Source organism: Astatotilapia calliptera, chromosome 7 (genome assembly GCF_964374335.1).
Source record: "Astatotilapia calliptera chromosome 7, fAstCal68.1, whole genome shotgun sequence".
Classification (NCBI taxonomy): domain Eukaryota; kingdom Metazoa; phylum Chordata; class Actinopteri; order Cichliformes; family Cichlidae; genus Astatotilapia; species Astatotilapia calliptera.
Window position 1 is genome coordinate 59,084,473 of NC_137428.1, and position 27,545 is coordinate 59,112,017.

At 43.8% G+C, this 27,545-nt stretch overlaps 1 protein-coding gene and 1 long non-coding RNA gene across 2 annotated transcripts in view; one reads left to right on the forward strand and one right to left on the reverse strand.

Moving 5' to 3' along the window:
• Positions 1 to 27,545, reverse strand: part of igf1ra (insulin-like growth factor 1a receptor) — an 80,203-nt gene that overhangs the window by 39,050 nt on the left and 13,608 nt on the right. The gene's annotated exons all lie outside the window — the stretch shown is intronic.
• LOC145430170 (uncharacterized) lies at positions 5,990 to 6,848 on the forward strand. Its single transcript, XR_013910615.1, has 2 exons — positions 5,990 to 6,594; positions 6,674 to 6,848. It is a non-coding gene; the product is annotated as an uncharacterized LOC145430170 (long non-coding RNA).

The following is a 27,545-nucleotide window of genomic DNA, read 5'->3' on the forward strand; positions in this document are numbered from 1 at the left end:
CACAGCAGACATGTTACACACATTCATTGAGATTGTAAACACAGGGCTGAGGAACCAGTTTTTTCCCCCCTTGTTGTGACCTAAAAATCTGTTGTATTCCATTAATGGTTCAGTGAGCGTCTTCTAAAGCAACACAGCATATCTACCACAATCTCTCACACCATCTGAACTCTGATATTTCAGACTTATTATCATTCCTTCAGCTCCATTTTAATCAGCCCCAGGGTTTCCCCGAGCAGATCACTTTACACAAGTTTTCTGTCATCCTTAAAAGATCCCTCTGCTCCTCTGACACACATGTGGTAACCTGCGTAAAGAGGACACTGCACCAACTGCAAGCACAGGATGAGCCGATTCTATATTTACCCGAGAACTGCTGTATCTCTGCTGTCCCCAGATGCAGTAATTCATTAGTTATTTCATAAATGTCTTGTTAACTCTTATTGGTCTGAATGCTGCTAAACTGAACATCATAAACTGTAATAAATGGGGGTCCCGAGGCTATATTTTTTCTCTTCAACAGAAGCACTGGATCAGCTCTGGAATTACTTGAGAGAGAAAAAAATCATATGCCTCATAACACATGACTGTAGTATTTAACTCCACCGAGGAACATGCAGATGATAACACAACGAGCCCTTTATCCTACTTGAATTGTGTGTTAAATATTAATCATCAATAATGCAACATATTCTTATTCTACGTAACATCAACTGGTGTTAAAATGCTGCCCACGCCCCGATTAAGACCATAACAAGACACCATGGGAGAGTAGAAATCGCACCTGCTAGATCAGTGATTTCCGCCGGAATGCACTTATTCAAACATGAATGTGCGCACAGATATACACACACACACACACACACACACACACACACACACACACACACACACACACACACACACACGCGCATACTTTTGAACAGCTGGTGCTGGGCTGGCTGGCTACATACAGCCAGGGGACAGATAGCTGGCTGAGAGAGGGAATGGGAGCACGTTGCTCAATCAATGAGCCATCAATCACACACTTACACACACACACGAACACAAATGCATACACACAGCAAGAAGGAGCAAAGACATGAAACAGGAGACCATATCCTTTAACTACCACTCAAAAGAAAGCCATCAAAGCGCTGGCTCTGGCTCCAGGCCTTTTTCCATGGCCAAATTTCCAGTCACTGCTTTGTCTTGTGGTGGTTTCATTAGAGCTACTACTAGACTCCTCTGTGTGTGTGTGTGTGTTGCACCACAGCAGTTATCTGCTATCTAACTAGCTCACTGCTGCGGGGTTTCTTTTCTGCACTCTGCTGAGCTCCCAGACAGCAAGAGGTTGTGAAAAGGCTGGCAAGGAGGCGGCAGCAATCATATAGTAAGTAGCACCTTTCTGTTGTCTGTTTGGTTCCTGTAAGGAAAAAAGGCGAGTGAGGAAGTAAACAAAGCACGTCAGAGAAGGGACTCAGCAAGTGATTACTGTTATTTATAGCTACTCTTTTCCTGCTTTGGCAACACCTGTACAAGCAGTACGTGATAACTTATACCACTTAAAGGGGGGAAAAGAATACATGGCACAAATTGCAGTTAGTTACTCTGAATAGCTGGATTATTTTAGTCGAAACATTGATTTTTATTTGAAAATGAACAACCTAAACACACCAACACACACACATTCTCGTTTTGATATCTTAGTGAGGACATCTAATTGACATAATGCTTTCCCTAGCTGCTTACCCTAACCCTAACCATCAAAAACGAATGCCTAACCCTAACCCTCAGCCTAACCTAATTGCAACCCTGACACTAAAACCAAGCTTTGAGTCTCAAAAATGCCTTCAAACTTGTGAGGACAGGCACTTTTGTCCTCACAAGTGACTGTTGGTCCTGACAAGTATAGTAATTTTTGATTTTTGGTCCCCACACAGATGTCTAAACAGGTACACACACACACGCCTATAATTTTACCAACAGGAATAATAATAAAGTTTTCAATGATAAATGCGGATATCCATCCCTGTTCTTAAATCAATACTAACATCAATTCCTGAACACCCATGAAATCAGGTGGGCCTGTGTCCATTAATTGTTAATTGTTTATGTAAATGTACACAGCGGGAATACATCCACAAACAAAAAAGTAATGCGCTTGTAAATCAGAGTCTTCAAATGATTTTAATAACAGTCCAAACATGACTCATTTGGGATAATTCCAAAATATTAGTTCTTATATTTGAAAAGCTAGAACGGGTTAGCGGTGTTATTTTATCGGTGACTCAAATGGTTAACGGATTATCTCAGTTAAAGAGAAGCAGGAAAAGGCGAGCGGCATCGCCATCAGCAGCAGGATCAGCAGCGTTAATGTACACAGGGAGGAGTAAACAACACCGGAGGACGTCCTCGTGTCCCTGAGCCGCAGTGACAGTATGTCCTCCTGTCTGCACTGTCATTCTGTGTCAGCTCTCATTACCTACAGCACTGCACGAGCAGCATTGAGTGACTGACTGGCTAATGGCACCTGCTACCTACTGCTTTATGGATGACAGCAAGGGGCTGGGAATCGCCATGACAACGCAGAGATTGCACTATGCCTGACCTCGATCACGTGGAATAATCTGTTCGTTTAAACATTATTACTCATTTATGCAACACAAGAAACCGATTTCAGTTGATTTCTTATGTGTTAAATATCTATAATTTACACAGAAGACACAGCAACCACTCAACTGCTGCCTACATCAGACTAAGTTAGGTCCAGTTCACATAGTGGAGGTTCGGCTTCGCCTTGCCATCTAAACCTAAGTTGTGTTTATTCGCCTGCAGCCATATTTCTGTGACAGCAGATATAGGGGAATCACAAACGAGAGAATAAGCTCCGTCACTTGAAACAAGACTCCCCTTGGATCGTCATTTTTCCTCTAATGGATAACAGAACAATAGATGCCTCTAACTCACCACTAAAGGATCACTGTGCCGTCATTGTACAAGGGGTACAAGGGTCAATTTCCACAGCAAAGAAGAAGAGAAGATGCACTCTCTGTGATCCCCAAACTCTGCTTTGTTTTCTTGGGTAACATTTTTTTTGTTGAAGATTTTAAAGACTTTCTGCAAATGATATCTTGAAGACAGTAAAATGAATTAACTAAAGAAAAGAGATTTACTAAAAAATGATTCAGTATGCTTGTATACCGTCTCTTCCACCTGTCTAAAACTATTTCAGCTGGAAAAAGGCGAAAAAAGGTGCTTATATCTACTGGAAGATTTTAATTAAATAACAATGCAAATAGTAAAGTTGTGTGGTGAGCCCCTGGGAATCCACTTAAAAACAAAACCCAACAAGAAAAAAAAACACTGGGGCAGTTTCACTGTGAGACAACAGGAGAGCACAGAAATGATGTTTACATGCTTCCACAGCACATGGTTAAACAAGTGCAAAATCAAGATGTCTCTCCTAACTGTAACTGGCGAAGTTTACAAAATGTTGAGGTGTGCCTGTTACTCCTCGATCTGATAACTGATCTGCAGTGGCTGCTAAGCGAGCAGCTTCAGACGGAAGCACAACCCAAATTGGGCCTTTGTTCCAGACTGCACAGTGTCTCAGCAGAGGCATGAACAAAACACAACACAGACGCACACGAAGCCTGAACAGTCACTAACGCGCACACACACAAACACACATAACTAACTCTACCACAAGCGCCTCTGAGCCGCGTCTCACCCACCCGCACACATATACTAAACACAACCTAACCCGCCTCCCCTCTCACTCTCTCTTGCTCCTTTTATTCCTCTCGGTCTCCCGCTCCCGCTCCCTCCCCCCTAACCCTCATTCATAAAATGGCTGCTTCACAACTCCAATTCCTGGCATGGAATTTATGGATAAGGGGTCAGGAGCAGCAACAGGCCAGGGGGGACTTGTTAGTTCTATTTTTCCCCTCCCATCTTTTTCTCCTCCTCCTTTTTTGAATAAAAAAAACCAACCTACACCAATGTGATTTGTCCACCTAATTCTCCTCCACACATATGCCAGCCTTCCTCATCTCTACCCCAACCCTCCCCTTTCCTCTTACCCACTCCCCTCCAAAACAAACCTGATACCCTTGTAGCCTAGCAGGGAAACTAAAGCTATGCGTCTGGCAGAGGAAGGCAGGCACGAAGTGGAGAAGGGGCAGGAGCAAGTGCTGGTGGCTTCTCCTAAGAGGCCAGCAAGAGGGGAACGGGGACAATCTCAGGTTCCATCCCTGGAACACAACCTCCATGTTTTTGCAGTTTTACTACATCACACGGACACACATGCAAACTCCCAGGGCATGGGTTAAAAACAACAGGACATTGATTGCTATAGCATTTGCTCCGAAAACACCAATCTATGTTAAAGGAGCAACAAAATGGGGCAGCTTGAATGGCCGAGAAACTCATCCCAACCTGCCAACACATACCTGTGTTGGTATGAGACAAAAGTGTGTGTGTCAAGGTAAATTTGGGCCTATTGCATCAGTTTTCCTCACGACACCACTCTGCGATATCTGCTTCTGAAATCACACAAATTAAAACTCACTCAATAACAGCACACAAACCCTGAGGTGCATGTCAGGTTACACCGTAGGTAACAGCATAAAGTTTCAGATGGGGTTGCGGTTACAACGTAGCTACGGCGTAGATTTCCCGCTGAAGCATTAAACCCCAATAACAATCCCTCTCCTCCTCCCAGCGTCTCCCCTGTGCTGCCCCTGGAGCCCCCAGCAGAAGACGGTACGAGCAAGGAAAGGTCGAGGCCACGAGATGAACGGTCCCACCTCTTGCTGGAATGAGCCTTAATTTGATAGGGGTTGGGCTGAGCCAGGACTGTGGTAAGACATGCACATGTGCCACACAGAAAGAAGCATGTGTTAAGTCACTGGAATGTACACACATATCGGAGACACAATGAGGAAGGTCATTCTTAGGATGCAATTTGAAAAAAACAAAAAACAAAACAAAGAATCAGCCATATGCTTAAGTCGTTGCTGCACGTCTGCCGTTTCTGCATCTCACATCAAAATGAGGACACCGGACGTAAGACCTGCTGCAAAACGACACTGTGCCGTGGTTACATAATCTTTGCACTAGTAATGTAGCTGTTACTGTGCCCTGTATCTCATAAAAGCAGCAAATTTAGTTGTTCTGCTTTAACCAGAATACAGTGTTCCCCCTCCTAAGCCCACACGTTTCAGCCCACCCATCCTCTTCTTGCCTATCAGTCCTGGCCTTATTCCATTCAAACTTTTCACAGATGGGAACAGAATTGTGTTGATGTGCATTCCATATTCAGTGTACATGCATCAGTCACACCACAGACCAGGGCGTCAGAGGGTCAGAGGTGGAAATGACAGACCTGGGCTCTTTATACATGCAAGGATACGTGAATATAAGATCCCATATCTGAGCTGGCAGTGCAAAACAGGGCAGCAGTAATCAAATGAACTAACATCCAGGCTGTGTTGCATGGTGTGGTTACGGTTGCCTGGCTATTTATATGTGTCCCTCCTTCAGAGAAGGAAGTCGCTCCTATTGGATCCAGATGTGAGCGGAAGGACAGACAACAGCTCGACTGAAAGGTAACAGCCTGGATCCAGTTGCTTAAACTACTGTGCTATCATTTAGGACACAGCAGCATTACTCCTAATGGCAAGGACAAAAACATTACTACACATGTACTACCACATAGACTACATTTGTCTTTGAAGTGTATCATAAATGAGAAGGTGGACGGATGTGAATTTTAAAAATGTGTCTAAATAAGTCAACATTCACACATTTAAGCGTTTCTGAGAGGTGAACGTCACCGCTCACCTGAGGCTTCAAGGGTTCAATTACGCTCTCGGCCAGCCAACTACCATAACTTAACACTGCTCTCCTCCTCCCTCTGTTTAGCCACAGTACTTGAATGTCAGCAAGTGCCTGTGAAGCAGGACTAAATGTGTTGTGACCGCTGGTGGTGATTTGCTGGTAGGCAGCACCCCAGTGGGCCATGAGCCAATTGATCTACTAGTAGATCCCATGACACATGATCAATTCTTAGGCCGGTCTCCTAAGAGCTAGGGTCTACAGGCATTTTCACATGCCCTCTGGACTGGGTCAGGAGAATCAGGACAATACTTGTGTCATGGTCTACGGTGGGTGGCTGGAGTTTCCATTAGGCTCCTGAACTGACCTGGGATCCGCCCCTGGGCAGGGCCAACTCCAGCTCCTGCACACCTGGAGCCTATTGTAGGCTATCAAGCCAGAGGGATTTAAACCACACATCGATGTTCACTCACTGCCAGTTCGTCATCAACCCATGTTGGTAACAGGTCTTGTGTTTCAAATTCTCGCTGTGATTCATCTTACTAACAAAGACTCTTTTGTGCTACAGTTGCTGTACCCACCCTGGCTCACTCCACCTCCGGACTTGGAATACCTAGTGATCATTTTGGAAATCCCTCTGTGCCTCACCTGCCTGCCCTCCTGCCATCACACTCCATCTGGAGCCCCGGATCTCAGGTCAGCCTTTCCACGCCACTCAGCCTCCCCTGGATCTTCATCATCCCCCTCTCAAACACTCCAGGTCCCTAACTGCAAGTAAGAATTGCTGCTCTTATACTGGCCACTTCTGAGCTGCCTTCACTACCCGCCTAACTTCTATATCCTCTCCCCTCAGTGTGACTGTTCCCCACTCAGCTCCGTTCCACTTCTCAGGCCTCGTTCCCTCGCCCTAGCCACGTTCCCCTGGGCACGCCACACCAAGGCTCCACGTCTCGTCATTTTCTGTCTTTGCCACGTTTCCCTTTTTTTTGTTCCCCTTGCACTTAACCGTAATAAACTATTAAATCATCTACTGTCTCCGCTCTGGGTTTCTGCACCTGAGTCCTATTCAGTACCGGCCATCCGTCGCCGTGACAACTTGTACATGTAGGAGGCAATCTGCTGCACATGCATTCTCACTATTACACAGAACATCTATAGAGTACAAATACTATGCTTGGTTTGGGTGAAGGTGCTGCCCGGGTTCAGGGTGCACACATAATGCCCACTGAACAAGTTCTCTATTCTCCAGACAGTTACTTTCGCTATTCTACATGGGTCCACACAGACTCTGTAGTAGGATGCTGTCAGTTTAGAGACTCTTTAATTGTATTCTTAGAACATCTCCACCAGAGATTTTAAAACACAGGTGTCGAACTCCAGGTCTCGAGGGCCGTTGTCCTGCAGGTTTTAGATGTGTCCTTGATCCAACACAGCTGATTCAAATGGCTAGTTGACCTCCTCAACATGTCTTGAAGTTCTCCAGATGCCTGCTAATGAACAAATCATTTGACTCAGGTGTGTTGACCCAGGGTGAGATCTAAAACCTGCAGGACACCGGGCCTCAAGTTCGACACCCCTGGTTTAAAGGAAAGTTGAGCTGAGAGAAGAGAGGATATGATGTCCTGGATATGTTTTGTACAGAATGAGCTGAAATGATAGAATAACTTGTCCATCTGTTCAGTGTACAGTTTCATTCTTTTCTTGTTCTTCTGTCTTCTTACAGCCACCGGACATGATGTGGCAGACAATAGAGGCCGTGGACAGCTGTTAATCTAGTAACATCTGGCTCCGTCAACCCACATTTTTCTCTCCCATAGTGAATGGATACGGACTATTCTCAGAAATGACATGGTGATCCCTTGATCCGCTCTTGCATCAGATATGTCTGGCATGAGATAGCTGAAGCTAGCACAGACGTGTGCACACACACACACACACACACATACAAGCATCATTTGCGGTTATGGGGCATGAGACATGAGGTCTCAACAGGAGCCATTGTAGACTGCACTACCAGGCAGCCACACTGGGGCCCAATCACCCCTCTGATATGGCTCGAGTCTGAACACCTACGTCAGCCCACAAGCAGCCCGCGTGACGTCAAGCACATGTGTGCTTTGACCAGAAGCCTGCACGAGTTGGTTTCACACAGAGAACGAAAAGGAGGACGGAAAGGGAAGAGAGCACAATCTTGATGTCTCAACTATTTGTAGCCCCTAAAACAGAAAGTGAGATCAGCTTTGATTAGAACACGCAAAATAAAACAGCAGTATTAGTATTTCGCAGCAAGCATCACTGTCAGTCTAATGGTATAATTATACGTCTGCTCTCATATAACTCTGAGGCATTCTTGGTGCCCACAGTAGGCCAATGTTCAAATAAAATAGCACTCTCTGGTTGACCAGCAGCTGCTGGCTTATATATAAAGAGAAGTGATACAGATGCCAAAGGAGACCGCAATAAAAGTAAATCATTTCACCAGTCAAGGGTACATCATGTCAGATCGAATGGGCGGGTTTCTTGGAATAAAAAAAAAAAAATCAGACCTTTGTAAGTCAATATTGCCCTTTGTTCTTTGTGCTTCTTGTGTAATACAATGTTGTATTCTGTTTTCTGCGTCAGCGCAGGGTAACGGAATACAACAGTCGTGTCTGGTGTTGTATTACATTAGCTAATAAATGACATCCTGATGCTGAGTTAACTTTGTTGTCTGTTTGGCTGGATAAAATGTGCCAGAAGGAATGTCTCAAAGGCAAGAAAACACACAGAAAAAAAAGTAGGTTTGGCCATGAAATTAAATCTTGATCTTTCTCTATCACTGACACAGCCACAAAAACACCCCTGCACCCTCCTGGTACCCATTCTGCTGGCTCCAACCGCCAAGGCCACCCGCCACGAGGGAAGCAGCAGAACGGTCCGGTTTCCACAAGCCTACGTGCTGCACAACACAACCACATAACTGCGTACATTGGGGTGGGGGGGTTGGGGGTGGGTGGAGGGGGGTGTCTACCCTCACAGTGCACCCCATCACCCTCAATCACGACACAAAGACGTAAAAACACTTTGGCACGGGGTACAGCATGCACGCATGCGTCGATAATGCTTTCTTAATGATTTTTGCCACTGTCTAGTCAAAAGAGGACATATCGTCACTGGTCCACAATATTCACCCATCAATACATTACAAAACAGTTTTGAACTTGAAGCCGTTGACCAATGAGGAGTAAAGACTAATGTGCTTAAGTCAGAGACCAGACTGCCCACTGCTCTCGTAAGCCTGTTTGACCAGCTGTCTATCTTCCTAAAGACAGACTGGAGAGCACTTTGCGTACACACACCCACCCACTTGAGGGAGGGAGCACCAAAGGCACTCCAACTTCCAGACATCCGTCCCATCTGCTCGACCAACCGCCAAAATCAAATCACAACAACAGGAGAGGACCTGCGCTTGGCTTCCCTCTTTTAACCTCAAGGAATTAACCCTTTGAGGTTATGCGTGACAACCTTGAGCATAGCCCTAATTCTAACTGTGGGCATTCGAAATATCCTATTTCTCTTTTTATTAAGTAGTTCTTCAAATTAGTGGCAATCAGGGAACAAAGGAAATAACCTTTCTAACTGAGAGAAAGGTCAGGAGTTAGGATTACCATCTAAGACGTCTTAGAACTCAGAAGGTTAAAACATGCACATTTCTCTTCATAACACATCTAATGTACAAGTTTCCAAGTGCTAAAAAGGCTCTGAGTCAACTATTAAATCTAATGTGTATGCTCACTCAGTGGTCACTTCATTAGATGCACCTGCTCAAGTGTTCAGTAACGTAAACTTCTAATCAGCCAGTCACGTAGCAGCAAACAACTGGATTTGGGCATGTAAATATGATCAAGTTCAAACCAAGCATCAGAATGGAATAGAAAGGTGATTTAAGTGACTTTGAGCATGGCATGGTTTTAATGGCATGAGTATTGCAGAATCTGCTGATGTGCTGAACTATTCTCACACAACAGTCTCTAAGGTTTACAGAGAATGGTCCAAGAAAGAGAAAATATCCAGCGAAAAAGGCAACGTTGATATCAGAGATCAGAAAGAAAGGCCAAACCCCTTCAGGTGGTGGGCAACAGTAACTACTAATCATTTTTTACAAGCATGGTGCAGAAGAGCACCTTGAAGCAGATGGGCTACAGCAGCAGAAGTGCACAATGGGTGCCACTCCTGTCAGCTAAGTCAGGCTCACAAAAATTAGACAACCTAAGACTGAAAAAAAAACTTTGCCGGGTCTCATGAGGCTCAGTTTTTGTCAATATTAACCAAAATCTCAGAGGACGTTTAGAGCACCTTGATTAGTCTATACCCTGGAGGCGAAAGGGGATCCAACCTGGCAACAGCAAAGTGTAACTAGTGAAGTGGCCAGTGAACATATAGTTCAACTTTAATAGAGAATTTGCAATGTTAATCTTTATTATTTATATACACTTTTGTCTATCTCGATTGTAAAACATTGTGTTATCCCTGGTATTCAGCCCACACATACTCTCAACACTGTACATGCCTTCTCTAAATCTGAAGCCGTGATTCCATTTCATTGAACTTGCAGTGTACATTACTACTCGAGAGCACGTTAGGTGTGAAGGCAGGAGCTATAAGTGAAGAGAGGTTGTGAGTGCACCTTGCAAAGAGTGTGTTTCAGCCTCAGGACTGCATTTTCCACAACACTCCTGCAATTCAGAGCTGCCGAAGAACATGCTCAACTCATTAGAGCAGAGTTCGTTAAACCTTTCTCATCAATGTACCTGCACTCTGCTCTCCATCCTCCCACGTTTACTCTGTTATTAACCAGACAGCGCTGTGAGATAAATGACTACATTAATCGTCTTTGATAGCTCAGGGATTTTCCTTGTTCGCGGGCGGGAACAGTATACGGTACACGGTGATGGTCAGGGCCATTTTGTAAAACTGCGTACGTGTCTCTCCCTGTGTGCAAATGTGTGCAGGGACTGAAAGCAGCGGAGTTTGGATCACTGCTTGATGGATAATTTGTCCCTGCGTGTTCAGTGTCTCTGCTGTAAATGAAACACATGGGACATGGCAGCAGGCTCTTAACCCCACTTTGTCCGATGGCTGTGTTTGCTCTTTGCGCTCTCCCTCTCTCGTCAGAGGTGAGCCTCTAGTTCTCAGATTGCCGCAGCTGTCAGGGAAGACCCGAAGGACTCTGGCTGTTTCCTCAGTTCACAGAGGAGTTAATGCTCTCTGGCTTTTTCACTTGCAGAACCATATTTTTCCTTTCCTCTGTATCCTCTTCCTTCCTTGGGGGTATGCTGTGAAGTTGTAAACCTGAGCCACAGGTGTCCAGCAGTGATACGCGTTTTGCCCCCACCCCAAACGCATCTGGGAGATCTTATAGTTCTTTCACCCAAAGCATCAGTTTAGCATACAGTTTATGAGAGCAATGCAGGCAGGGCTTGTTGTGCAGTAATGTTGTATTATTATGGCACCTTTCTCCTGAGGGTACCTCTAATCCAGTTACAGATTTAAACAAGGGAAATGGTTCCAAGGCATCCATCCCACTTATCCTTGGATCACAGGGAGAACAGAAAAGCTTGTTGCCAATCCTGCAGGGACTTCAAAGGGTTCAACCGTCCAAACATTTGTAGAAATTTGTGGAATTCAGCATACTTGATTGGACCTGAACTACAATAATACCTAAATTCCAGCTCGTTAATTAAATCCTGTGATGAAACCAACAAAACACTGAAACCTGGTTTGTGGGAGGCATGTGGAGGCAGAGGACCACCTCTGTTAATTCTTATGTTTTTAACAAAACAGCAGGAAAAGTGCAAAACACAGATTTTTACTGTAATCAATTATTAACAATAGCATTAACAGTTATTAACAGTTGTAACAAGAACACTGACAACTGTTTTAAATACATTCCACATCATGCATGAATCCGTTTCCTAGATCTAAAAGGATAGCTGGCTGCAGATTAGCTTCTGATATTTTTTAATAACATTAAGGCAACAGCTTTTAAATTTAATACTTTCAGTTCATATTCTGTAGTGAAAATATGATGCAAAATGTCCAATTTTGCCCTATGTCTTAATAGAAAATGGCAAAAGTAACAATGTTAATCATTTGAAGTTGGGTTAAATTCTGTCTATATTAACAGGCAAAAATCAAATATATAAAAAAAACACAAAGAAAATCCCATAAACTCCTTGGCGGAGGTATGAGAAGAACAACATGATCTTCTTCCTGATTTTCAGGAAGAACACAATCCATTATTGACGGATAATTGCCACACATAGAAACCATCAATAGTTCATACAGCTCTAAGCCGAGCCAACACACATACAGTGGGGCAAAAAAGTATTTAGTCAGCCACCGATTGTGCAAGTTCCCCCACCTAAAATGATGACAGAGGTAGCTGGTATTTTGGCCCATTCCTCCATGCAGATCTTCTCGAGAGCAGTGATGTTTTGGGGCTGTCGCCGAGCAACACGGACTTTCAACTCCCGCCACAGATTTTCTATGGGCTTGAGGTCTGGAGACTGGCTAGGCCACTCCAGGACTTTCAAATGCTTCTTACGGTGCCACTCCTTTGTTGCCCGGGCGGTGTGTTTTGGATCATTGTCATGTTGGAAGACCCAGCCTCGTTTCATCTTCAAAGTTCTCACTGATGGAAGGAGGTTTTGGCTCAAAATCTCACGATACATGGCCCCATTCATTCTGTCCTTAACACGGATCAGTCGTCCTGTCCCCTTGGCAGAAAAACAGCCCCATAGCATGATGTTTCCACCCCCATGCTTCACAGTAGGTATGGTGTTCTTGGGATGCAACTCAGTATTCTTCATCCTCCAAACACGACGAGTTGAGTTTATACCAAAAAGTTCTACTTTGGTTTCATCTGACCACATGACATTCTCCCAATCCTCTGCTGTATCATCCATGTGCTCGCTGGCAAACTTCAGACGGGCCTGGACATGCACTGGCTTCAGCAGCGGAACACGTCTGGCACTGCGGGATTTGATTCCCTGCCGTTGTAGTGTGTTACTGATGGTGACCTTTGTTACTTTGGTCCCAGCTCTCTGCAGGTCATTCACCAGGTCCCCCCGTGTGGTTCTGGGATCTTTGCTCACCGTTCTCATGATCATTTTGACCCCACGGGATGTGATCTTGCGTGGAGCCCCAGATCGAGGGAGATTATCAGTGGTCTTGTATGTCTTCCATTTTCTGATGATTGCTCCCACAGTTGATTTTTTCACACCAAGCTGCTTGCCTATTGTAGATTCACTCTTCCCAGTCTGGTGCAGGTCTACAATACTTTTCCTGGTGTCCTTCGAAAGCTCTTTGGTCTTGGCCATGGCGGAGTTTGGAGTCTGACTGTTTGAGGCTGTGGACAGGTGTCTTTTATACAGATGATGAGTTCAAACAGGTGCCATTCATACAGGTAACGAGTGGGGGACAGAAAAGCGTCTTACAGAAGACGTTACAGGTCTGTGAGAGCCAGAGATTTTCCATGTTTGAGGTGACCAAATACTTATTTTCCACCCTGATTTACGAATAAATTCTTTACAAATCCTACCATGTGAATTCATGGATTTTTTTTTCACATTCTGTCTCTAACAGTTGAAGTGTACCTCTGGTGCAAATTACTGACCTCTGTCATCATTTTAAGTGGGGGAACTTGCACAATCGGTGGCTGACTAAATACTTTTTTGCCCCACTGTAAATGCTTGATGTGCACAATTGTAACGACTCCAAACATATGATCACAGAGTCAAGAGAGAGAAAAGGACCTTTTCCTTTAGGGGAGAAGTGGCACCAACAAACGAGTGCGCCCGCACCGACTGCGCAGAGCCCACGTACCCTTCAAACATGGCATTTTTCAGTGCAGCTCATGAAAAAAAATAATAGATGTGTCGTCACCCCATAATCGCCATTAAGAGGAATAAGAAGTGGGATTTTCTAAAAATAAACTCATTTGTTGGGGTCTTAGAGGCTAAACACTGCATTCTAGAGAAGCTGAGCTGAGTGCAAGTGACGTGCCAGCGGATCACTTACCGTCATGCATTCTTAATTTAAGCTGTATCCCTCTTGAGGGGGCCTTAGGTAACCTTACAAATGCATGAGGAATATGGGTTAAAGTGTGAACACGTCTCCAAATAAGGATTACTGGATTATAGGAAAAAGCTTTTTTTTTTCACTTTAGACAATTGTTAGTTTGGTGTATGAAGCCTCAGAAAACACTAATGTCTACAAACAAAACTTAACCTGACAACCCCGAAGACGTCATCCATATTTTCCATGTGACTGACAGCAGAAGAAAGGATACATATTATCCCATTTTCATACATGTAGTGCACCCCTGAACCCCCCCCAACATCACCCAACAGCAGTGCATGTGAGAAATACCCCACACAGTCAGTTTTTATATTAAGCTGTCATTAACCTTGTCAACTTCTCAGTACAAATTCTATATAATGTTGGAATGTACTGATGCACAAACAGCACAGGTGCATTCATTATTAGTGAGCTTGTGTCATGTGTGGTGCCTCCTGCATGCATACATGAAGGCAGCTCCTTCGCTTAAACCACACAGAGTATTTCCCTGAGTGCAAACGCATCTGAAACAGACCATTTTCTTCTGCGTGCTACATGTGAGAAAGGACAGCTGTGGAAAATATCCCGACCCGATCTTCTGAAATTGTCCAAAGTTCCTGTGTGAAAACAGCCACAGAAACCTAAGTAAATGATTCGCCACGGGCATGAACAAGACGAGAAGTAGTGAGAAATTAGGTTTCTGGAGGACAGGGGTTATGTCCTCTTTCAGTTTGTGACATTACGTGAAGACAGTACTGTTATCCTTTTGTAACAGTGGAAATCAACTGTACCGACAGCTAAGTCGCTAGTCTTATATAATCCCTGCCCAATCCAAGGCACTTTTTCTTTTTTACTGTGAAGTAAACGGGCCAACAGTACCCAGAGTGCAGAGAGGTGGTCTTCCAGGTTAGGAGCTGTCGGGGTGAGAATCAGCAGAAGGGTGAGGAATTAACAAGTGTAGCAGGAGAACAGTTGGTGATGGAGGGTCAACAGCTTTCAGCTATTGGTCAGAGTTTATCAGACAAAGCAAGCAATGAGGAAACAAAAGGTATTGTTTCAGATCTCCCTGTGAGAATCAGACCCCCCCCCCCCCCCCCCAACATGTAGTGTCCTACAAAACACTGTCTGTGTTTAGAGCATTTCTTCACCAAGCCATATATCTGGGATTTAGTTTCATCAGCCACATATCACCCAGGGAATAATGCCAACACTGTGGCAATTAGACGATAAGTTGCAGTAAGCCTGAGTCAATACCAGTTGGCTCATTTAACAGAATCTGCCCATTGTCTGCTCTCTGTGACATCTCCCATTCCTCGCCACCATTGTATCTTCTCTCCTTATCTCTCTCATAGACAGAGGAATCTTCAGTATGCGACAAGAATGCCAACAGGGAAGCCAGCCACAAGACTGAACTTACGTAACCCTGGAACCAGGGGTAAAATGTTACAGAACAGACAAAATACAAATATGGCAAAAGCTCAAGGGAAATCTAGAATGTCATGAGGGAGAAATCCATGTTGATTTTTACATTCAGTTCAAAAAGTGTCAAAAGATGCCTCGGAGGTCACAGACCGCAGGGCATCAGAAAGCACTAGTGAACAATGAAGGATACATTTTCTAAGTGGAAATAAATTAGCCAAGCGAAATCAAAGAACAGCGTTTTCTTTTCAGTAGCTTCCTCATGTTTCTGTTTAGTCCATTTAAGACATTTTCTTCTGGGAGTTTAATGGAGCAACACACATTAGAAAACAAAGTTAGAAGATTTATGGTCATATGAATTGTAGCGACAGGCAAAAATCCAGAAAGGGACGAGAGAAGAGAAGGTAACGGAGAGAGCAATGAACACCTCGGTGTACAATAACAAGGGGGCCGTGCACCCATGATCTACAAGACATCAATTCAGAAACGATATCGGGAGCGACAACCGGATTAAACTCAGATTAAACAAAACACATTGGAGCCAATAAATGAGAACAGAAATCTAATTATTCTCACAATGTCATTTCAATTCCACCGACAATTAGCGGCAAGTCTGTAATAGCCTACACTGCCTAATAGTGCTTGTGATTTAACTTAAACAGAGTCCAAACTAAACTAACAGAACATTAATGGCTATTTGTAAAGAGGCCATTGGTGCACAAAAGGCTAATTCATTCCTGCTGAAGAGAGCAGTTTAGTTAGAACAATGACACTGGGCAATGAGGGTATGAGGCCACACTTGAACTGGCTTATGATCTTCACAGTTAATCAAAGCCAAGGGGGCATGGGGAGGTAGAGAGAGAGAGAGAGGAGAAAGTGAATAGCAGAGAAGTCCAATAGTTAATCCTAGCCACAGTCTTTACTCTCTGAAGATGCCCATGACAGACCTAAGATGGGGAAGGATGCCAAGCGACTAACTGGAAAACTCACTGCTTCAACAGTCACGGTCTGGAAACGTTTTAATAAGCTGGAAACAGTTTCCAAAATGGTTTACGGTTCCGATGCCGACCAGAGACAAAGGCCTGCATTGTGAAGCCAGAGCGTGTATTTTTTCTGATCAAATTTACTGCCAAGAAGCTGGGAACAGGCGACATACTCAAGAGCAGTCGCTGTTGTTTCTTTAGGCCTAACCTCCCCCTACCCCACACCCGCCTACTCCACCTCCTAAAACACTCACACACACACACAAACACAGCCTTTTCCATCACAAAGGCAGACATGCGAGAGCTCCTCCATTGAGCTATGTCAGAAAAAATGCGACGCTGCAGACCATCCCCACAGTGGCCCGTGGCCAATATCTTGAATCAATCTTCAGCATGATAGCCCTAATTTGGGCCATTCAAAGGGTAAGTATTTACATGAGAAAGTCAAAGTTGGTAAAAACCACGAGAGATTCCTGGTATGGGTGTGTCTGTCAGTGACAGAAAAAAAAAACGAAAGCAGGGTAGGAGAAATAATGTCGCAGACAAACACACTTCCAAGCACAATGCTTCTGTATGTCGCCCTGACACCACAGCCGTTTTCCACAGTTCATCCAAACATAACACACACACACACACATACACTATACATATACAAACAAGTAAATTCTCCAGGCAGCATTTTACCGCACTGAGGTTGCTTATTACATTTTATAGTTACATTTTCATTTCTTCACTGCCAAATATTTCAGCAGCCTAAGCTGATGGTGATTGCTTAATGAGAAGCCTAACCGTTTGGCTTGGTCAGAGATTGGAGTTCTGGGGGTATTTCTGGGACCCGAGGAATCATAAACACGTGACTTGGTCTTGTACAGATGTCAGTCTGGATGTGTTCTGACTGCTGGATGGACATGGATGAGCATCCATCTCACTTGCTTCTTCTCAATTCTTTTCCACTCTTGACTTTTTTTCTCCTCCCCTCCTCTTCCTCAAGTAGCCGGCCTCTCTGTCAGGACACGACCCGCCCAGCTCATACTCTGTAAATCAAGAGCGACATCTCTGTTGTTGCACTTAAAAAGAGGCGACGGCACAGGCTCTCTTTGCTGTGCCCCGAGAGGCCGCTTCCTCCCACCGCACCGGAGCCAAGAGCTTAAACACAAGCTTGTGTGCAGCATTTTCTGACACCCGCAGGCACTAAGCGACGCGCCAAATGCAGATGTGTCTGTCTCCATGGCGGCACCGAAGAGCTCACTGGGCAGAGCACGTACTTACATGCTAGGAAATAACAACCCCCTCTGATATTTACATACACTCCAATGCAAAACAACACTGGGCTAGTGTCTGCTGCCATGTGGCGTGAATGGAAATACACACTTACTTAATTGTAATATACAATGTTAAAATTTGTTGGGAGCAGACACAGATTGAGTTTTAGGGATTAACTGTGATTTTTCTTTTTTGTGCATCTACGCACAATTAAGAAAAAATAACAAACATAAAGATAGCTAAAAAAAAAATGAGCCACACATTTGAATAAAAAAAAAAGTTGAATCCCAATTCCAAGAGCTTAAATTAATCCTGCAGTGGAGGCAGTCACTAGAAAAGGTCACATTCTCAGGGGGTATCGCTGCCGGTCTTAAATATTATATTTACTTAGGCAAACACCCCTGTACCTCAGCCACTTTGGGCTTTCACTTAATTAAAACTCAGTGGACAGAAAGGTGTAAAAACAAACCATTCCTTGATTTGAGATTCTACATGACAGCTTCTCAGCAGGCTGAGGTGTGCAGGACCTCTGCAGAGATACAGAATACTAATAATACCACAGAGTAGGCCAGGGTCCAGCATATCTGACTCTACATCTACGTGCCAGTAAAGCCACTGGTGCCAACACAGTGGCTCACAATGTGAGCCATTCACAGAGTCTGTGCACCCACTGTCCTTACACACAAAGAGGAGTCCTGCTTCATCACACGTATCAGACGGCCACATAATTTCAAAGACAATCCATAATGCTCTCATTGACCTCATCGTTCTCATCAGCGCACACCTAAGCAAAAAAAATGTAAAAAAGTAAATTCCTCTCCCACCTCACTCTCATGTTCCAAGCAGGAATAGTGCACTTTTATTCCTCTTGGTCATTACATTTTTTTTGCTTTTATCCGGGATGTGGAAAATAGTAGGAGACCCAAACTGACCAATCCGTGAAAAGTAAAAAGCAGAGGCGGCACAGTGCGTGATGTAAGATGCCGGGTCTGTCTGATTCCACGGCACTGGCATGCTATGTAAAGGTACACTGGAAGAACAGCAAACACCAGTTTAAATAAGAAGAAAAATGATGAAGGAGAACAGGTACTTGTAGTACAGGTAGTTGTTATTCAAAACATTCAAAACATAACCAGTTAGCACACACCATAACCATCATAACCAAAAACTCCACAAAGAGAAGCATCAAATGGGCATTTAAAGGTCAGCTTGAGTAAACCGTGCAGAATGCTATAAATTAAAAATGAAACAGCAACATTGAGGACAAAAACAGACATTTAGCAGGTTTTTGTTCTACTTCAATTTGAAACGGGTCAGCGTCGACTGAGTGACTGAAAGGCTAAAAAAAAAAAAAACCCTAATTAGTAAAATGTCGTAAAATAATTTATCTGAAAAGGAAAAATAGAAGACGAAGTAACATTCATTAGCTTTGAGTTCATTTTGTCTTGTGCAAAATCCCAAAGTTGACTAGAGATGGAAAAGTTCTTTATTGCGTCATTTAGTGCCTGCAGGTGTCACAAGTATATTTATTATGTTTTTAAAAATGAATTATGTGAGCCATGAGTTCAGCACCTTGTGATGCACCTCGGGCAAGCCGAGACACTCACCAACCACAGAGCAAAATCTTACTGTGGGTGTTGTTCTCTCTTACAGCCTGAAAGCGCCGTCACTGGGTGGCCTTTCCCTAGCAGTCACCACGCTGGATCTTCACAGTGCTTCATGAAACTCCTGTTTAACGGCATCACTTTGGATTCAAACGCTGCCTTTCCAGGAAAGACCTACGCTTAACCTGCTCTGACCCTGTGTCACTTTTTCTGTGGAAATGTTTTGCACTTTATATAACTTTTGTACGACTCATCTACTCTTGTCTGAAAATACCTGCGATCGATTAAAGTGTTTTGTCACAGGCTGGATTTTATAAAGCCTGAAAACAGAGAGAAGAGGAGATACAGGGCTCTAGTTCCTTCTCAAAATGTTTCAATTACAATATCCTGAAAAGCTGTTCCGTTTTTTCTTTCTTCCCGTGATGCTAAAAACATGTTGCCTAACCCAGCTCTAATGGCGATGATGTAAACACAATGAACCACTAATCTGAAAAAAAGAAGCCATGAACCAGAAGAAAGGGGAAAGAAACCTTTACATGCGTCGATTTGAGCCTGAGGAAACTGTTCCTTAGTGCAGATGAATGACTCACATATGCACAGCAAAAACATGCACGTCACACCGCTAATTAAACAAAAGCTATTTTTGTCTGAGCACGCTATAAGCACGTACATATATACAGTGCATACAGTAGGTACAGTACATGCCGAGAGGCAGTGTCACACATCCTTTCTCATCCATCTTTGGTCCCCGGTTTATTTTCCAGATGACACACATCTGGAGGTGGTGGTTTTGACATTTACTTTAAACACGAAGCCGAGTATTTTAAGTTAATCTTAATCCTTTAAAAAGCTGCTGTTGACTGAAGGACATGCTGTTATGAAGAAAAACGCTCTTTGTGGGGGGGAAAAAAATGTTAATGGACAGATTTCAAAACAAGCTCGAATTCAGCGGTTATGATATCCCTAAACAGGAAGTCCGTTTGCAGTTTTGAAAAAGAGACAAAGGGGAAGAAAACACACTCTGAAATCTTTACTGTAAATAAAACATACAGTGGAAACAACGGCCATTGAAGGCCCTGCCTTTTTAGAACAATCAGGAACAAAACAGCAGGAACAAAAAGATTTCCTAGTTTTGTTGATCCTAACCAAAGAAAAATAAATAAAAGTTCCACTGATGTAACGCTCGCATATATGAAAAGGAATGTGGCCTTTTGCTTTATGCGAGGCTATTTTTACGTACAGAAAGAGCAACAATCTAACGTGTTTGAATTGGACTATGGCTCTTTTTTTCCTGTCTTTCCTCCCCAGCACCACACTAAGGCTTCATTCCTACCCACTAAAATATATACTGGTCAAAAAAAAAGTGAAGGGAACACATAAATTACACATCAGCTCCTGACAAATGGAATATTGAAGGTGAAAATCTTTACTGACAAACAGTGCATTGTGTCTTTTGCTGCAAATAAAGTGACAATATAAACAGTAAATGGAATCCAAAATCTTGATTATAAATCACACCAAGAGTAAAAGTTAAAAATTGCCCAAGTGTTCTCTTAATTTTGGGAGTTTTTGTTTTCCAAGGAAACCAAAGTTTGAGGGGTTTGTCTGAAGACGAGCATCAGTGTCATTACCTCACACACAGGCAGACCAAGGGAGAAACAAACAAAAGGGCTGGAAGTTAATACCATATATTATGCAGGGAGGTAGGTGGAATGCAACAACAAGCTTCTTACAAGCAAGTACATGCCTGGACTGGAAAAGTGCTAACAACAGTACATATAGGACAGAGCAACTTCTCAGAAGGGTTGAGAAACAGACTACAACTCAGTGAATACACCTGCAGGGTCTTTTTTTCCCAGCTGGGGTGAAACAATGGACGTTGACTTACTCATCCAAAGAAAGCCAAGCACTTTTTTAAAACCAGATCATACATAAAAGCAGAGGTGCAACAGAACAAAAGCTTAAGCTGGGATGACAGAGGAGCGCCTACGCTGAGTAAACGAGTGTGAGTAATAAAATATGAATGACAATGGGTGATGTTTACATGGAGACTGTATGTTTATCAGCCACAGGGAGGAGCCTGATCCACACTCAAGTGCAAACAAGGCCTGCAAAGCCTTTCTGTAATTGACGCAGTAATGGGGGTGGGTGGTGGTGGCAGGGTTGAACTGAAGTCCCGACTGGGACTTCAAAGGCGCGCTGGACGCTTATCAACCACTGTGCGCTCGTCAAACAGAAGAGGATGAAATAGATGAAAGGAGAGCTAATGCACCTCCTCTTTTACCCCCAACAGGCTGCACTTTCTGCTCGATCAGCAGACCTCATGAGCCAGGCTGTTATAAGGAGGATGCACAAGCGCGCTCGGACCAAAACACGCATACACAGCGGGTCGGTTGGCGCACTTGCTGCTGAATTAGCAAAGCCATCACTCACCATTTTCTTAACTTTTAAGCCAATAAACATAAGAAATCGGTAAGTGCTATGGATGAAATCATGACAGCTACTGAGCTCAAGTGTGCTGTCGGATGACAGCTCTGTGAAAAGACAGTATGTGGGCATAAAACATTAAAGCGTACCTTGTGCCTAACTTCAGCCCTTCTCTGTGGTTCACCTTATACCCCACCCTATCCCTACAGATTCTCAATAATCTTTAATGTCCTGCAAATCTAAAGCCAATTTAGTGAGGATGAATGAGGAGAGTGGCATCTCCCAGGTGACGCGGCCTTTCCCTTCCTTTAAGCAGCGAGCAGAGATAGAGCTGCAGTGCAGAGCTCTAGAGACCTCTATATTTATCTGACACAGTAACAAGCCGCTGTCTGACTGCTTCATAGTGCAATACAGCTGCAGAGCTTTCTTTCATCCAACAACCCCCCCCCCCCCCCCCCCCCCCCCGCCACAGACACACACACTCACCATCCTCCGCACTCTACATCCCCTTCTCGGACATTGCTCTGCTGTGGTCAGTAACTGGGAGGAAATCAGCGATGATCTAGTGACATGTCATCTCTTTGAAAGCTTTTATGAATGAAACTGCTTTTGCATCCACGCCTGCCGGAGGAGGAAATACAGCGAATCCTGATCGGAACTTCACACGCTGCTGGATTTCAGAAGAAACCATAATTCAAAGTTGAGAGCCATAATTCATCTTGGGGGCCACCCTGATGCTAACAAAGCACCAGCTGGTGATTACTGCTTTGGAGTGGCCCATTGAGGCGAATGGCCAAGGAGCTGCTGGTCTGCCAAGAGAACTATGCCAAGAGGGCTGGAGAAGGCAGAGGAGCCCCAGCCACCTGTGCCCATTAGGCTGCGCGTTGACAACTGCACTGGACTCTGGGGATCTCACCCAAACAAGACGAAGAGAGGAAGGGGAGGCAAAAGACAGGGTCAAGGTCATTCTAAGCCACTGACAGAAAGCAGGCTAATGACATTAGACAAGTTAAGACTCCTTCATCGATTGCTGACACCGAACATTAGATGGGGAAGATTTTTTAAAGCGCCAACCTTATCCAAAGTTTGGTTCAAACTTCTGTAATCTAAATCCTCATGCTGGTAAATAGGGAACTTGAAATAAGGCCTGAAAGGGAAGTGTGTGGTTGTCAGAGGCATTTCATCTAGCTGTGTAATTCATGAGGTTTCCTTTGTAATTTTATTATGTCCTTTCATCTCCTCATTGTACACATGCTCCGAAAAAGAACAGACGGCAAATCACCACTGGCACGCCGAGGCCTGCTCGATATCTCCTTTAGAGATAGCGTACGCACAAAAGAGACACGTACGAACACAACCATAGGATCCGTGATTCATCGTTAGTTAAGCAGCTGCAGGATACAAAACGGCTCTTAGTAATTATACATGTTTTATATTTTTATAGTTTATAGAAGTAATGGAAGAAAACAAACAGAGGCCAACAGTTTTTAAAGAAGCACACACATTTTGGCCATGTGTGGTGAGGAAGGTAGACAAGAGTAGCTCAGATCCTCCTTTGGTCTCCTCGCCACACATTTAAAGGGAAGAGAATAGAGGACCAGTGTTTCTGTGACCTGAGTGAACCTACCTAACTATTCTGGCAAGAAAAAAAAAAGGATACTCTTCTCTCTCTCTCTCTGTGGCATGCCAGCATACATCCTCACCTCTGCAGGAGAGATTTGTCAGCAGGAGATTTTGTTTTTTCCCCCACTGTGGAATTAACCCATGCTCTGAGCTTACTTGCAGGCATGGCGCATTATCTCCCAGGAGCCACAGCCAAGTCAGCCTAGCATGAGTAAATGGCTGCTGTGGCCGGAGTTATAAAGAGGGATAGAGCTGAGGCAGGCAGGCAGACAGAGGCACAGTTAAGGCACCGAAGGCAGGCACAGGCAGCAGACACAGGCACTCATCTCTCGCACCTCTCACAGAGGCGTCGCTAAGAGGTGGCGATAGCCCTCATCCCGCCCTGCCATTTAGAGCAGGACTGAGGGGAACCTACCACAGAGCTGGGGGTGGGGTGGGGGTGTTATAGTATTGAATGAATACTATGAATACTATGAATGAGTAGTGAGAGCAAAGGATGAGTCACAGCTCCTGAGCTGCGCAGCCACAAGCCAGCAGGCAGCCTAACACTAGAGGAACTAGGTGGCTCAAATAGGCATCAAACAGGCTGGAAACACATTACACACTGGGCTGACACTTACACAGGCTCTCTCTCTCTCTCTCTCTCTCTCTCTCTCTCACTCACAAACACACACACACACACACACATGCACAAACACAGCAGATACAGTCACAGTGGGCACAAGTTGAGGAAAATTTGTCAAAAGCGATGGCACGTGAGAGAAGAGAGCATATGTCTGTATGTTTGGATGTGAGTACAAGTATGTCAGTCAGTCTCTTTGGAGCCTGGCAGCGAGACACACAGGTCCTATTTTGGTCAATCAAGCAATCCTAGGAAGCGGATCTAATCTGTCAGTGCTTTGAGAGGAGACCTTTGTAGGCCACAGAGGACAGGAGTCGGATAAACTCACAGAGTCAAGCATTAATAGACAATAAGCCTTGCTGTTCATACATGGACAATAGCACACTGTACAGCCGTGTCATCATGACTCGGTGAAACTTTGCAAACTTGCAACCGATTCTAAATAACAGAGAGGGACACTGCTGTTGACATTAAAAGTTAGTAAGAGCAGTCAACACGTGTCTGTGGCTTTTCACCACTCTTGGCCCAAACAGCGAAGTGAAATAATATACGTTTCAATTTTGTCTTTGCATGAAACTCAAAACACATTAAAGTCTGAGGAAAAATGAATTCCTTTCTGACCAATCGCAACACGAGCCCCTCGAAAGTCCAAAGGCAACCAATAAAACCAATTGAGCAGAAGAACTATTTGTAACCAAGTTGAGTTTTACTTCAACAAGGCTCAGGTTCTGGGTACTCGGTGAAGAAGGTCTCTGTTTGGGCTAATGCACCAATATCATCCGCAAACGGGCCCTGAGCATGACATTTATGAATATGACGTAGATGGTGGGAAATGTGGCAAAGGCAATGAGAGGCGAAAGAGGAGAAGGGAGGGTGGGTGATAGGATTTAGATGGGATGACAGCGCAGAAAGACACGTCAACTGCTTGTAATTAATATCCTATCAGAAAAAACCTAATGATGTATTGTCAAAAAAAGAAATTCAGATATGATTTATATACTGTAGCTGCACTGTGTATCATGTAATGTCAACAATTAAAAACACTGTAAACGTGCCACAGCAAATAAACTGCCTCAAGGAAAGCAAATAACAATTTCACTAAACTATTCTTTTATCTAATGCTAACATAACCACTGACTGCCAAATGTGCTTCAATAAGTCAAATAAAATGTGAAGACAATATAGTAAATAAAATCTAAAAAATCTATGCCTGATAAATTCAGAGAAGACAATATATTTTCCCATGTATTACACACACACACGTGCAAAGAAACCAATTAGTAACTTGTTTTTGCTTCTCTTGTCCTTGGTTTGAAGAGACATCTGAGAACCCAGAAAACAAAGGGCTGCTGTAAAGGGAGCTTTATTTGCTATTTAATGCATTTATTTTTGTGACACCATGGAGTTATAACACTGTGAATCAATAGTATCCTGATCTCATGGGAAATAATAGGGGCCATGCACAGTGTGCCAGCAGGGTTGCAGTATGTTGACTACATTCTCTTTTAGTTCTTGGTAGAAACCACACACAGGCAGGAGCTGTGGTGATACAGTGATATAGTGAACATGGCAGGAGACACCAAGACAGATGGGACTTTTCCATGGTCAGTCTGGTGGCTTTAGGATGGTGGGAGTGAGTGACTCTCCTCACTTTGTCACCAGCGCTGGCACTCCGCCCAAGCTTTGTACAAACTGGAGCAAAGCGCAGGCAAGTAGTTTGTGCCCAGTGGAAACAGCGGATGTACGGGAACTTGTCATGGTGCTGAGCATGCCCCCAGGAAAGCACTGGATTCTCAAGACTGGTATTTGAGCTGTTTCCTGTGCCTGTAACCGCAGGACTTTGATAAGCTCCAGAAGCCATTAAATATTCAAAAGCTTCGTTGTATCTACTGTTGGATGTTGGTTAAACAAAAGAAGGGGGAAGGCACGATCATATGAACTTGGCTCACTATATTACACAACAATGGCTGCATACACCAAACAGACCACACACACACACACACACACACACACACAAATCAGTTTAAAACTTTATTATTCGAAATAGCACATAAAGTTTCTCCACGGCTTTCCATGTGTAGTCCGCACACAGCCTCTGCTGTGTATTTCCCCCCTCTTTATCCCCTCACAACTGCAATGACTAAGCCAGCAGGAATGTCTACCTTATATACTTAAAGTGGCAGACACAATTCTACTAACTCCATGTTACGAGAGGTGTAGAGATCAATAAATCTAGTTTATTCTTTGCAAATCCACCGTAGAACCACTTTGCACAAATGTATTTAATGAGTGGTTATTTCCAGGAAATTTGAATGAAATTAATCAGCAGAGAGCCAGGAAAACAACCAAAAGTAAACTGGCTAGTCAGTGTGTAACCATACTCTTACAAAACACCAGGTATGGGCGAATTTGGAGAGGTGGTGATTAAATCCCTGCAAACACTAAGGTGTTAAATAATCATTGTTTGAACATCCAAGGCATAACATTAGCTCAAAAATGAAGTCGGGCCAACTTCCGAGTCCTTTTCTTAGCCATCTGCTGGATTTTTCCATGGAGCAATAGGATAAAGAAGGTGCAAGCACTGATAAAACGTGCAACCTTGACATTATCGTCATTTCCTCTTAATTTACCAAGCGAAACATCTATTACTGAAAGACTCAAACACTGCATACCACAGAGTTATAATTATTGGTGGAGAGATGATCATTATGCACTGTGAGAGACCAGAGGCCCATTAGAATTGAGATTTCAAATACTCAAGGACCTAACACCGTCTGAAACCCAAGCTTTGTGACATTTTATATTTTCCTTAGTGGAAAAAAAATACTGTTTGCTCATTTTCACAAACTACAGGACTAGCTGTTTAAAAAAAGCACTTTCGACTTATTTTTAAATGGCACCGTTTTGACACGTTTAGATAAGACCGACTGGATGCCACAGTCAGAATGATTCATTTTGCTCTTTCTATTATATGTGGGGAAGATTTGTGAAAACTTAACAGCATTGGGGCTATTACTCATCAGGAAGAATACTAGATCGTATCTGCCTGTGAGACCTTGCTCTACAGTAAAATAGTGGTTTTAGGAGGGGGTTTGTTTTGTTTTTTTTTTTATTAAAAAACCCACTTCAGTTCTGAAGTGGATTCAGGTCAGAGCACTCAGGCCAGAGATATCAAGTAGGTCTTTGGCAGAGAGAGAGCAAACATATTACTAAATGCAAAGTAATGCAAAGTCTCCGAGACTGGTGCAAAGCTCTCCCAACAGCCAGGGCTCCAGAGCAAAGTCTGTGGTCTCCTCATGCTAAAGTTTTGACTTACCCTAATGTCCCACTACTCTTAAAAACAATAAATAAATCATTATGACGTGCATTTGTTAATATAAAAATAAAGCATGGCAGACGTGCTGCCTTAAATTAGACAGGGTAAGTTAAGGTTGAGAAACCAGACCGGAGTGCCTGCAAGGCTGAGCATACCATAAATGAATATTCTATTGCATAAAGACGTGAGCTATGTGAGAACCAGCGGGTAAGAGAGTGTGTGCCTCCCAGTGGAGCTATGAAGACTAGCCGGCCCTAAGACCAGCCGTGACTACAGCGGCATGCTTAGTGTTCATCTGCCTAATTGCAACTGCCTATTGACTATGCGGATTTGGATAAGGTCCAGTAAAAAGCAGGACTGTCTACAGC